Genomic DNA, 12,700 nt, shown 5'->3' with positions numbered 1-12,700 from the left:
CTTTTTATATTGAAACTAAATGACGGTTGTTGTGGATCTACTTGATACAGTTGCTGCTTTTTGTTTGTAAAAGTCATGGACGTGGACCACGTAATGAAGTGAAGTCACTAGTAATGGCAATATCCCAGACTCCATTACAAATCGCAGGATTTTAAGAATTGTCACATGAGGAGAAACTTAAGAAACTTTGTGAAACGTCTGCAGCAAATTCTAAATCATTGGTGCCTTATTGTAAATTCGGCATTCAGTACGATACATTAAGATGTTCCTTTCCATGTAAAGCGTGTCAATTTGTCGTGGCATCGCTGTAAAAGCCTGTTTTTCCTGTTTTAAGTGCTTCCTGTCTGCATTCGTATCTGAAGTGTGTCTTACCTCCCAGCAGCTGTTTGAACACTGTTTCCACTGATTACAACATTTACACCAGATTTATTAAAGAATAAAGTATACTGACGGTTAACATGTCAAATTTTACAAATCCAGTAAACAGTAACTAATATAGGCTACTTCTTTGGAGAAAGTCACCAGACCCCTTTAAAAAGGCTCAGTTTTGAGACTTGTTGGGTCAGGAGACACTACATGAACTTTGTGAAACGCTGTTTACAACACATTCTTTACTATTTGTTCATTCTGCAAATGTTTTACATGGAGATATTTCTTCCTTTGTGCAACAAACGTATCAGTTTCTTCCAGTGATGTAGGTGTGTATGGATCTCAAGTAGTCACAAGACACATGTCAAGACGCATTTAAGGTCAGCTGTGAATTCACGGGCTTGAAGCTGTCCACTTATGATTGGATCACTCAGGACGGATGGTAAAACCAAACATGAACAGTCACTCTCTCTCAGAACACACCTGTTCAGCTATTTGCCTATTTATCTATCTCCACCCTGAACATTAGTTAGGGTTAGGGCTAGTTATTTCAGAGACCCCCACAAAGCTCAGATTATAACTTGCACCCTGACTGTACCAGTACAGTGTGTCTCTCAGTCTCTGCAGTCATGCCTCACTTTAGTACTATGTGAGAAACAGAGAGTACAAATGGACCCAATTATATCTAACTCAAACATCTCCATTATCTCATGTTTTTATATGGAGGATAAAAGTATGTGCCCAGCACTGTCTGAGTCCTCTGTCCTTTCTCAGCAGAGAAAGTAGGCATTTAGTTTGGGTCACAATGAAAGCTCCAAATCATTGAAAAGAAAACTTTGTGCATCAGTCTAAATGCACCTTGATGAAATGTGAACTGGACAGCAGGGATACGCACTGAGTGTAGGATAGAAATCAGGTTTTACCTTCAGAAGATGTTTAAGTGGCAGAATTGATGAGTTGAATATGAGTTGTATTTGTGTTCTTAATGCTACAGTATGTGGCAGTGTTATCTCCTCTGGGAGCCACAGTCTAGGAGCTTGTCTTGTTTGACAACAGACTTTTCAAATGACAACGATAAGTGACAGCTTCTTTTGTGATCTCAAATAAATAGTAGTTATCATCTTTGCTGACTGTCATATCACAGGCACATCGTGCAGCATGTTATACCAAGGACAAAAGCCAACATGTATGTGGCATTGGGAATTGTTGTTTCTTCATTCCAACCTGGGGCAGTTGTTTCGTTTTTTCTTCACCGTTCTGTGGCAGAGATGCTTCTTAGCAGTAAACTATTGTTTTTCATGACACTCCAAGAAAAAATATGATTTCATGGATGTAGCTCGTAAACTAGCTGGCTATATAAGAAAATGATGTCCCCATTCTTAAAGCTGCCTCCGAACCTGAATGGTTTTGTCTTTCTCCAACCAACAGAAACAATTGTCAATAAGCCCAATATTTGAATTGCTGAAACAATCTGATATATGGTCATGATTCACAAGTGTGGAACCAGGTTACTTGACTCTAGTGCCACACTCAAAACTTAGCATTTATGGCCATGTTGTGGTTAGGCTGTATCGCGATACATCATGTTGTTGTTGAGTTTAACAATGGCCTTCCAAAGTAAGGTCCATTGAAAAATGTTAAGTGTGTGAACTATTGGAAGATCCCTGTATGCATTTATTGATATTGTCCTTTCATTAAGAAAGGAAAGTGGTACAGGTCGTGTGGTTCATCTTGGGCAGGATCAATACCAGCAAATTACATTTTTACAGGATACAACACTGGTTGTCAATGGGAAACCTTTGACCTGAACTGATTCTAATTAAAAAATGAATCAGAATGTAATTATTATGTTCTAATATTGTTAACATTGTTTTTTTCAAAGAAATTTTTGAACATAAAATGACAAAGATGAATTGTGGGACAAAGTATTAGCCATCAACAGCTTCCATTAAACATGACTGACACTGACATTAAAAAATCCATATTGGTTGAATTGTAATGCGACCTGTTTGTGCGTGTAGTCATGCATGTGTCATTGTATGTGCATGTATGTGTATACAGCATATTGCCTTTGTGAAAATGTCACATTGGATCTTGTGTCATAAAGCAGACGAGCCAGCGGGCAGCTCCCAACCAGAAGCAATGCAGTGTTTTATTGACCAACTTGTCTGTCAGTGTTACTTCTTGTTTTGCTCACTATAACATCTGAAAATGCAGCGATGCAATCCACACACAGGCTGTCCGCACTAAACATACACCCAGTGGGTTCTTTAAGACTGAAATTGATATTAAGGGATTGACATTTTGTATGTTTCTGCACAAGTAATAGTCATGGCCGGAGGCATTACTTTTTGGGGTCTGTCCCATTCTTGTGATTCCAACATTGCATGAACGCCTGGAGGGAATTTCATTTCATTTAGCACAAGGATGAACTGAATAGATTTTTGTGGTCAAAGGTCACCGAATTTTACAGTCATCATGCACTTGATGGGACTAAACAACAGTGGTCACAGTTGGACCATTCTGGCAAAAAAATTTTGCACAGTACATTTCTGCCAACCACCAATATTTGAAACTTTACATTTTTTTATGTTGCAATTTTTATGTTGCTTCATTTTTGCAATTTTAACTTGTGATAACGCTGTGCTTATGATGTGGTTAGGTTGAAGCAGAAAACGGCTTGAAGTTGTCCTAATGGTGCAGCGGCGTACATATTCTTGTCAATGTGCAATAATGTCAATATTTTTCGAGTTTTGTTTCTTATTTATATTGTTTCTACTGCATTTTTACTTAAATTTTCTATATTTTTTACTTATTTATTAGTACTGTTTTAATTGATGCTCACTATTTTTGCTATCCGCTTTGCTGCTGTAATATTGCAAATTTCCCTGTTGTGCGACTAATACAGGATTATCTTATCTTATCTTATCTTATCTTATCTTATCTTATCTTATCTTAAGGACTTCTTATAAATACCCAGTGGTTCCCCTCTTACAAATGTTGAAACACAGTCACAAACTGCGGTCACTGGATTGGCAGCCTTTTCGCCACCTTCCCCTTACCTACTGATATGAAAGTCAGGACACAAACATGTAATGTGAACTTGATATGACATGTTTATGACATGCTTGTACAAATGTCAATATGTACAAAGAACACATTTAAATGTGAGCGTATCAGTTGTTTGCAGAACGTTCATGCTGGCTAACACAAAAATTCACAGAACAATGTGTTCTCTTTGTCATTCGAGTGACAGTTTCTTGTCACCTCCTACTTGCTCTGTCCTGTTAATCCATCATCAGCTGAAATCAAGAGGGTTTGCACCCACAACTTGAAACTCATAACTTTACTTGCATGAATACAGGTGATTCCAGTGTGACATAGCTGAATAAGCTAACAGACTGGTGTTTCATTAACAGCTATGTGAGAAGAATGTCCCAACAGAATATGAGGCATCTTTCCTGGCTCTGGGCACAACCCCACTGAAAGGGACGGTAACAAAGGCACGGCACAGAGCCATTATTAGAACTTGACCTTTCAGCGGGGACTTGTGACATGTCAGAATTAACACCAAGACAGTGTTCAGAGGCCTTGCTTCTCTTCAGTCTTTGATCAGCGATGTTGACCCAGAAAGAATCAGAGGAAAATCATCTACGAAGGAACAAGGATAGCTGAGGATTAGACAAGAGCTGCTGTTAATGTGTGGAAACACTGGAAGGATTACAGAATGGCAAACAGCCCTCGTTCAGGTGCCAGTTAAGTGCTTATTGGAGTGTTTGTGAACAGCATTTATTTGGAAAGAGAAAAAAAGATAAGCGACCCAATCGGTGGTTTGTTCAAAGGCCTAAGATAAATTGAATTGCTTTTTGTAAACTGTGAATTCTGACTCCTGTCTGTCAGGAGCAAAGGTGAAACTGGTGTTATGCTGAACGTACTTACAGTGTTCTGCTCCCTCATGAGCTCCATCTTACTCTCAGTTTAGTGTTCAATGGGGATGATTGGAAGCAAACTGTTTTTATTGTTTGTCTAATGATATCATGATCGTGAAAGAACTACTGAACTTGTATCTGCTGCTCAGCAGCTTGCTACTGACTGCTGATCATCAGAGTATAGTAGTATAGTGTGATTAAAGTTCATACGTGTTCCTTGACTGACATCAGAAAGATTTAAAACATATTTAAAGCAGAATATTGTGAATTCAGATGCATTAAATAGAGCTTGTGTGAAAACCTGCAGCACACTTCTGACTGTTTCTGTTGCTACTGGGACATTACTGCTACTGCTGTATTTTAAACATAAAAGAGAACTGACTTTATCAACAGTGTGAGGAAATAACAGTGATGCAGAGATGTCTACTAAAGTTTACTGCTAACCTCTCTTGTCCCCGCCTGCTGTGTCTCCTCATCCCCAGTGTCATAGTCCCATTCAGAGCTGCTGTAAATCACCTCCATACTGTATCCCCTGTCTTCAAACTGACATCTGTCAGTCTCAGAGGCTGTGTTCAGTCAAAAGTAGACCCAGCTTGTAAAGAAAAAGAGCCACACATGAGACGCTCTGGAAACAGACACACAGGAGCCATGATGTAGCCTGAAAATGATGCAGCTGGATCCTACGTACTGACAGAAACAAAACATTACATAGGTGGTCAGGTATACACAACCAGTGATGGTTTCTGCTGACTTTGATCTCGAGCATTAGTTTAAACTTAAATTAAACAATTTCAGTGTCTTAAAGCCTTTTCTCCCCACACTGCCTCTGACGATGTTTGTAACATGTGATACCAGCAATTGCACCTTAACGCAGGGATTGGTCAGCTGTGCATGGAATTCCTCTTTTATCTCTTCACACAACCGTTTCCTTTACTTTGTATGCATGTGACTAAGTTCCTTTGAAGAGACTGCTCGAATGTGTGGGCAGTTATAGCTATTTCTTGGAAAAGAACTACAGTACTTTGTTTCAAGTATACAGCCACAAGCTTGACCAAGTAGTTGAAAATGTTTTTGATAACCATGCAGGGTTTTCCACAACAGTGTTAACCTTTGAAAGAAAAGATGCATATTTCTGTTTTGTGTGAAGACACAAAGACATGTGTTGTCCAAACTATTACCAGGGGAAACCCTGTCATGACAACAAAGGTTCTTAAGGCCTTCACAATCTTTATCCTATTTTTAAAAATCCATGATCTTTCTCTAAACCCTGTCAAGTAGGTTTTTGCCTAACTAAACCTTATCCGTATATGGAGAAAACCTTCATATAAATAATCTTGTATCAGTAATTTGTTGAAGTTTTGGGAGGCACTGTGAGACCAGGAGATGCTTTTAAGGGTCGTTTTGGAATTCAATGCTAATTGTATATTAAATCCTTTAGTTTGGAAGACTTGTCCATTGAGGCATCTTTGTGAAATGTGGGTCCAGTTGACATGTGTTTCACCAGTCTTGCCACATACTACATAGACACGAAAGAGCATAACCACTCAAACAAGTGGAATCCAGTGCTTCTGGTGAGATTAAATCTTTTTCTCAGATGAGAAATTTCCTCAAAATCCCTGAGGATTTTTCTGAAATTAGTTTTGAACCGCAGTCTTCTGTAATTTCTACTTAACCCTGTAGCTTTGCTCAACTTTACAGCTGCTCCACTGCATGAAGCCTGTAAATGGTGATCAGCCACGCAGCAGGCACCAAAGGGAATGAGTAGAGTTCATTTTGAACGGGCAGCATATGGATGATGTAATTTGGAATGGAACTCTTCATCTGGAACATGTGACTTGAGTCTCTGCACCCTTCGGCTCTACATGTTATTGCAATATTGTGAGTTGATTATTTCCCCTGTGTTGTTCCATGCTGCAGGTGAATACATGTACAAAAAGCTAAAAATAAAATTTTCACTCATCCAGAAACACGTGTCGCGGTGTCAAAGCCTCGATGAACGGCTGCTGAACAGCTGTGAGTCTGATCATGTGATGAGGCTCTGCACAGGGGAGTTATCACCACTGGCTATTGGTTGTTATGCTAATAGATTTAATGAGCGTTGCACTGATGATGTGGGGGAGAGCACCTTATCTCTCTGATAAGGAGGCTTCATAAACGCTGCCCACACTCTCTTAATCTGGAGCGCCGCTTCAGCACAAGAGGAATGAGAGATTCTTCATGGTTGACAGTCATGCATGGGGGAAATGCTGTCTTGTGTTTCAAGGATGTCTGCAATTGTTCAAAATGTGTGTTTGTGTGTGAAGAGGGAGAGCACTGTAGTGTGCACACACAGTGTGAGTGAGTGTTTGCGGCTGAGAAAAGCAGTGGGCTTCAAGATTTAATCACTCTTCACAGAGCTATTCTCCAAATCAACCTCATGGGTTTTCTTTGTTTAGCTTTGGAGTCAATACAAGTTGTCGAGCACTAGTGGGAGTTCCTAACAATACCCATGATGCAGGATGCTGCATGCATTAGGGAAATGTGTGTATGCAGGACATCACTGTGATTGGAAAAAAAGGTGATTTTGTTTTTCAGTGTCTTTTAATAGATGCAGCTGCATCAGAGACAAAGAAGTGTCAACTAGTGGGTGTTATCATTTTTGATTTCTTCAGAATAAACACTTCCCGCCTCCACTTTTAAACATCACGAGGCTCCTATGAAAGATAATGTCAAAACATGTATTGCTGGTAAAGAAGTGCAAATTGATTGATGCATTGTAAACTGAAATTGCTAAGGCACGTCATTAGCCCTGTGATGAAAACTATCAGACCACAGGGACACTTCTCAGATGACTGACTGTTCCCAGCTCCTCAGGCACTCTTGTTCACTTTCCTAAATCGTGACATTTCTCTCTGTACGGGATGTGAATATGTAACAAGTGAAACAAATAACATTAATCATCTCTTTAAAATTCAACGTCCTGCCGGGAAACCTTGGGTCATGGCATTCGGGTTGATCTTCTTTCACGTCGCACTCATCTAAACACTACAGCCGATGGATTTACATCCCCATGGCTACGGCTTTGCCTGATGGTAGTGGTCCCCTCAGCAGAAATCCAAGGAGGCCTCCCCTTACAACCCACAGGACTCAAAACAGCCATAATAACGTTTAATGTTGTGGCTGATTTGGGTCCTGTGGGTTGTGAGCGGGGGCATCCATGGATCTGACTTGTTCCAGAATGTTCAACCTGACCACCAGAATAATTGTCCCCAATGTACCCATCTGCAAAACACAAATATGTTGAAATTTCACATGTCTTTATGTTGTAGCTTTTCACTTTTTATTTACTTAGTTAATTTCAGTTTTATGTTGTAACATACTGTGCCAAAGATCATGTTTTTGTATTGAATACCTCCTTTGCTTGGCACAAACACAGCTGGAGATGTACTGAGGTGTCCTCCGTTATCACGCTTACAAATGTTGAAACACTGTGATCCCAATTGTCAAACAGTATCCAGTGGTTTCACATTTACAGATGTTGAACTGCAGTCTTGAACTGGCTTGGCTTCTTTGATGCCTAACTCCACCAGCAACCCACCTCCTGGTATGAAAGTCAGGTCATATACAAGCAATGTGATTTGACACATATTGTAGAAATGTCACCATGGTTTGTATGACAAGTACAAATGTGAACGCATCAATGGACAGCAGAAACATTTCCTGTCAACATTTTATTCTGGTGACTGAGCTGGGCATGTAACATGGATTCTTAATCTTGTATGGATCTGTAGAATTTGGAGGTCAGGTCAGAACCTCAAGCTCTTTGGCATGTTCCTGAATGGTCTTTGTTGTCTGTCAGGGCGCATTGTCCAGCTGGGGGAGCCATGGGGGGGCGTACTTGGTCTGCAACAGAGTTTAGATGGATGCTACGCCTCAAATAACATCCACATGAATGCCAACCTCAGGTTTTCCAGAAGAACATTGCATTTTAGGAGATGATCAACGTTATTCACTTTACCTGGTCACTTTACTTACCGGTTTTAATGTTTTGGCTGATCGGTGTATACTGGGCTGCCCCTTGTTTCAGATCAAGCTGAAATAAACCTTTTTGACTGCTAAGACTCTCTTATTTTAGAAGTTCTACTTTGTAGTATCTAAATGAGTGCCACATCCTGTCTCTTGATATCTGTAGACCTCTGTAGACCTATAGACCTTTAATTTGATGTTGGGACTGAATTGAAAAGTTGACAAATATTATGATATGAATTCTGTAGACCCTTGTATCAGTATCTTCCTGGTTGAGCAGCAATACAAATCATTTTTCAGCAGGATTCTACCAACGTGCTACAGCTGTAAAAGGAGACTGCTCCACTATGAAGGAAGTGTGTTTTTGCTTTGTATTGTCTGCAGACACCAGAGGTTGTGTCAGCCGCTGAGGTTGTTTTGGCTCCCTGTTACTCTCTTCAGTCCCTAGGTTTTACTGTTTGACAGTGATAAATGTTGCTTCAACAAACCATCTCTTCAAGCTTCAATCTTTTTTTAGCTTTGTTTTACAAAAGAAAATATTAATAAGACAAACTTTATTGTGTCATTGCCTTCAGGCCAAATTCACCTGCATCACAGAAAATATTATCATCCAAACTCAGTCAGCGTTTTCTCTACTCAGTTTTTATGTGACAGCTATCCGTAGCTCTTAGTGAGTCAGGTGCTAATGGACCCATTATTAGTTCCAGCAGTTTAGCTTAACTCACAGCACAAAAATAGAGAAAGGCTTGCTGATCCCCTGCACTGAGGCTGACGTTTCCTCTGGCTTGCAATTGCAGTCCAAAGTCATGAACTAGTTATCATGGCATTTAGCTTTAACACTGGTTAACCTCAGTGTTAACCATGTGATATCATTATGATCATTATTATGTCCAAACATCAGAATTTAGACTCTAAGATGACGTGTTATAACTGAGGTTGGCTTCTTGTTTCCCTTTGTACCACATCTGGCATACGTATGTTTGTCTTTATGGAACAAGCATACATTTTAGTGACATATACAGAAAAATATCATGAAATATATTGAAAATACATTTAAATATATGGAGGTAGTCCACATATATTTAACAATACATACCAATGTATTACAAAATATAATGAATGTACTTTTTGATAATACACCCGTAATAATAGCCTGATATGTATTTAAAAATCTAGTACTTAAAATATATTGTGTATATGTTACAATGTAATATGTTTTCAAAAATTAAGTCATATTTCTGATGATACAGTATATGTAAAACATCAATAATTGGTATATATTATTTATTTATTTATTTTCAATTATACGTATTTGCCATTGCAATATATTATATCTACATATATGGGAAATACATTTACGATGAGGGTGGTGGATAAACTACCAGCAAGATTCGGAAATTTGGTGACCTTTCAAACTTCCATTTTTTTATAGAATGCAGTCAGGCTATACCATCGCCGTAATGTGGTCCGGCCAATGTGATGCGTTCTGAATGCATTTACTTCTGGGATGAACATGCTGTACATTACTACCTAATAGGATATCCAGATACAGAGAGCATATCAAAGCAAGGTGCAAATGGAATCATAAAGACGTAGGGTTAAGGTGTTGGATGTCTTTAAATGTCTGAAGAGGAAGTCTTTAGGTCTTTAGATCTTTAGATTGTGTGTGAAGGCCTTTGGATTATTATAGACCAAAAGAATCCTAATATGATCTTTTGATGATGTCTTTAGGTTCTGAGATGACAGCCTAAGACCTGAGACATCAGTAGACCTACAGTTTATTCATTTTTAGACTGCTTCTTCATGCCTGGAAACACCCATAGCTCTTAAGATGGTGTGTGTAGGTGTTTACACAATATTAATTGGTCTTTAGAAGATGATGATGATGATGATGATGATGATGATGATGATGATGATGGCTTAGTCATTTGTTGGCCTAAAGATGTCATATCTAGGTTTTTATGTCACATATTTTGCACTTGGACCATTGTTGCATGCCATCAGCTGTCTCTATCCCTACTATATACTAATTTAAATGCAAAAATGCCCAGAATTCAACCTATTCTCCTTCAATCCTTTATTTGTATCCAAAGCATTTTTGTACTCAGAGATGACATGTTTTGGTCTTCAGATGATGTCTTTTGGATCACTTCATGCCCACCCTTGAAATCTACACATCAGTATTTATTGTGTAAACCCTTAGATGATCATCAAATCAGCCCAGTGGATGTCATGCATTCAGGGAGCTAAACCCTGAGTGGCACACGGATGACATTTTTATTATCGTGTTGCCTATGTGGTTTGTGGCAGTCTACAATGATGCAAACTCCCTGGGTTCAATTTGGAGTAACAGTTTAGGTGAGTGAAAATTGGAAGCTGGTGTGCAGGCCTTACAAAAAAACCCACTCCTGCTCTGCAAATCGTAGCCAAGACGCCATTTGTCAGGCTAAAATATAAATGGAACTGTTATTTAGTCAATTTCTCCTTTGTGTGTCATTGTAATGTTAGTAATGAGACAGTGAACAGTAGAAGTGAACTGCCTCTGGGCATTAGGAGTGGTTTTTGTTTGAATTAAAGGATGAATGGAGCCTGAAGACACCAGAAAATGAACAATCTCTCCTTCTCTTTGAGAGCAACTTGGTGATTTATTCAGTGCGTACGGACTACAGCTATAATTGGCCACTGGAACGAGTGCTGCTGAGTTCTCAGGGTAGATTTGATTTAAATACAGTGGTGACAGCTTTGCAGTTGTGAGCTGGGAAGGAAAGCTCTGAAAATAAACGTCAGAGGGAGTCAAAACAAAAAGTCGATTGAAACTTCAAGGGGAAATCTGTGGAATTGCAGAGCTGTTTATGCCATTTCTACACTCTCTTCTTCTTCCTTGCCTGCTTGCTTCTTTCTCAGCTCTGTCCAGGAGCCTCTCTTTCTGAGAATATCATCTCTGGTTTTACAGTCCCTCCCCCAGGGAATCTGATGGATCTTTTAAATCCTCTCCTCTTTGATAACCCTGCTGCTTTTAGGTTTACCACCTGCTGGATGCAGCTCTGTGTTTTTTCCCTTCACGTTCCCTTTCACCTGTACAGGCACAATGCTCTTTTATTCCTCACAAATTCCTGTGTGAAGCATTTTTATTGCTAAAATGTTTAGTTGAAAGGCACCTGATAGATCCAGTTTCATTTGAAGTAGGTTCTCAAGAGTAGGGCTGCAACTGGTGATTATTATTTTCATGATTAAATGATAAAATGGATAAAGCAGTAAACAAGAATCATTTCAGCACAAATTAGGAGCCATGGTGCTGCTTACAGAAGATTCATGGGACTCGGACCGTTCACCCACCTTTTCTTCCATGCAAACTGTGTAGCATACTTACCATTTGTGTTAAATTAGGAGATACTTCTCAACATATCTTTTCAGGGGGTTTTACTGGTCCAACCCAGTCTCAATGAGATGATGTCATTCAAGCAACATTGTGTCAAAATTTGTATCTTGTGTGATTTGGCAGTTTCTAAGTGCAACAAAACTACCGAAAAAATACAAATTGCAGGTTTCCATGACAATTTTTCAGATGTAATGTAACGTTACACGCTAACTACAAACAAAACTTGCCATAATATCACAACCTTATGGCTTGAAGTAAACATGCATGCTCAGGCATTTTTTGCCGTGCAGCAGTCAAAGTTTAGTTTTGCACACAACTCAGAACAGTAACAGCACACCAAGCTAACATAACCTGAAACAGAGACAATAACACCTAGCTATAACATGCTACCTGATAAACTTGTATAAATGGACTGACTTGTCTTATGATCAAAAACTAGCAAGTTGACAACTTTGCCAACACAGCAATACATCATTTGCAGTATATAGATGGTTGTGAACAACAGAACAGAAGCCATGAGGATTAAATGTCAATTGTAGGCATACACTCAGCAGCAAAAGCATTTCCCGAAAGGTTACCAGATTTCTGAAATAAAACTCGGGGGACATTACCACTTCGGTGGTCAATATATCATAGTCAATGTTATCAATAGTCAATGTTATTATCTATGAAATGAAAAACGAGGACAATTCTGGTTTCATGTATGACTTTTATTTTTCTTTCTCACTCTCCTCGCCTTCCTTTCCTGTCCACAACAAGAAATAGTACAGTATATAGATAAATACTTTGGCAGATTGCCATGCTTGCCTCAGTTTTGTATTTAAGCTCAAAAACATTGTTTGAAATAATTAATTTGCAGGCTCTGTAATCATATCTTTACCTTTAATCAGCTTTCTCCTTCAATCTTCTTCTTATCCAGTCTTCCTCCTTCTTCTCAGCTCTAAGATGTCTGTGGTGATGTTGTGGATGCATTTCTGGCAGTTTTCCCATATTATGTTTTTTTCATAAGATAGCGAAG

This window comes from Pagrus major, chromosome 7 (assembly GCF_040436345.1).
Source record: "Pagrus major chromosome 7, Pma_NU_1.0".
NCBI classification, from domain to species: Eukaryota; Metazoa; Chordata; class Actinopteri; order Spariformes; family Sparidae; genus Pagrus; species Pagrus major.
Note: the sequence above shows the minus strand (reverse complement) of the source record.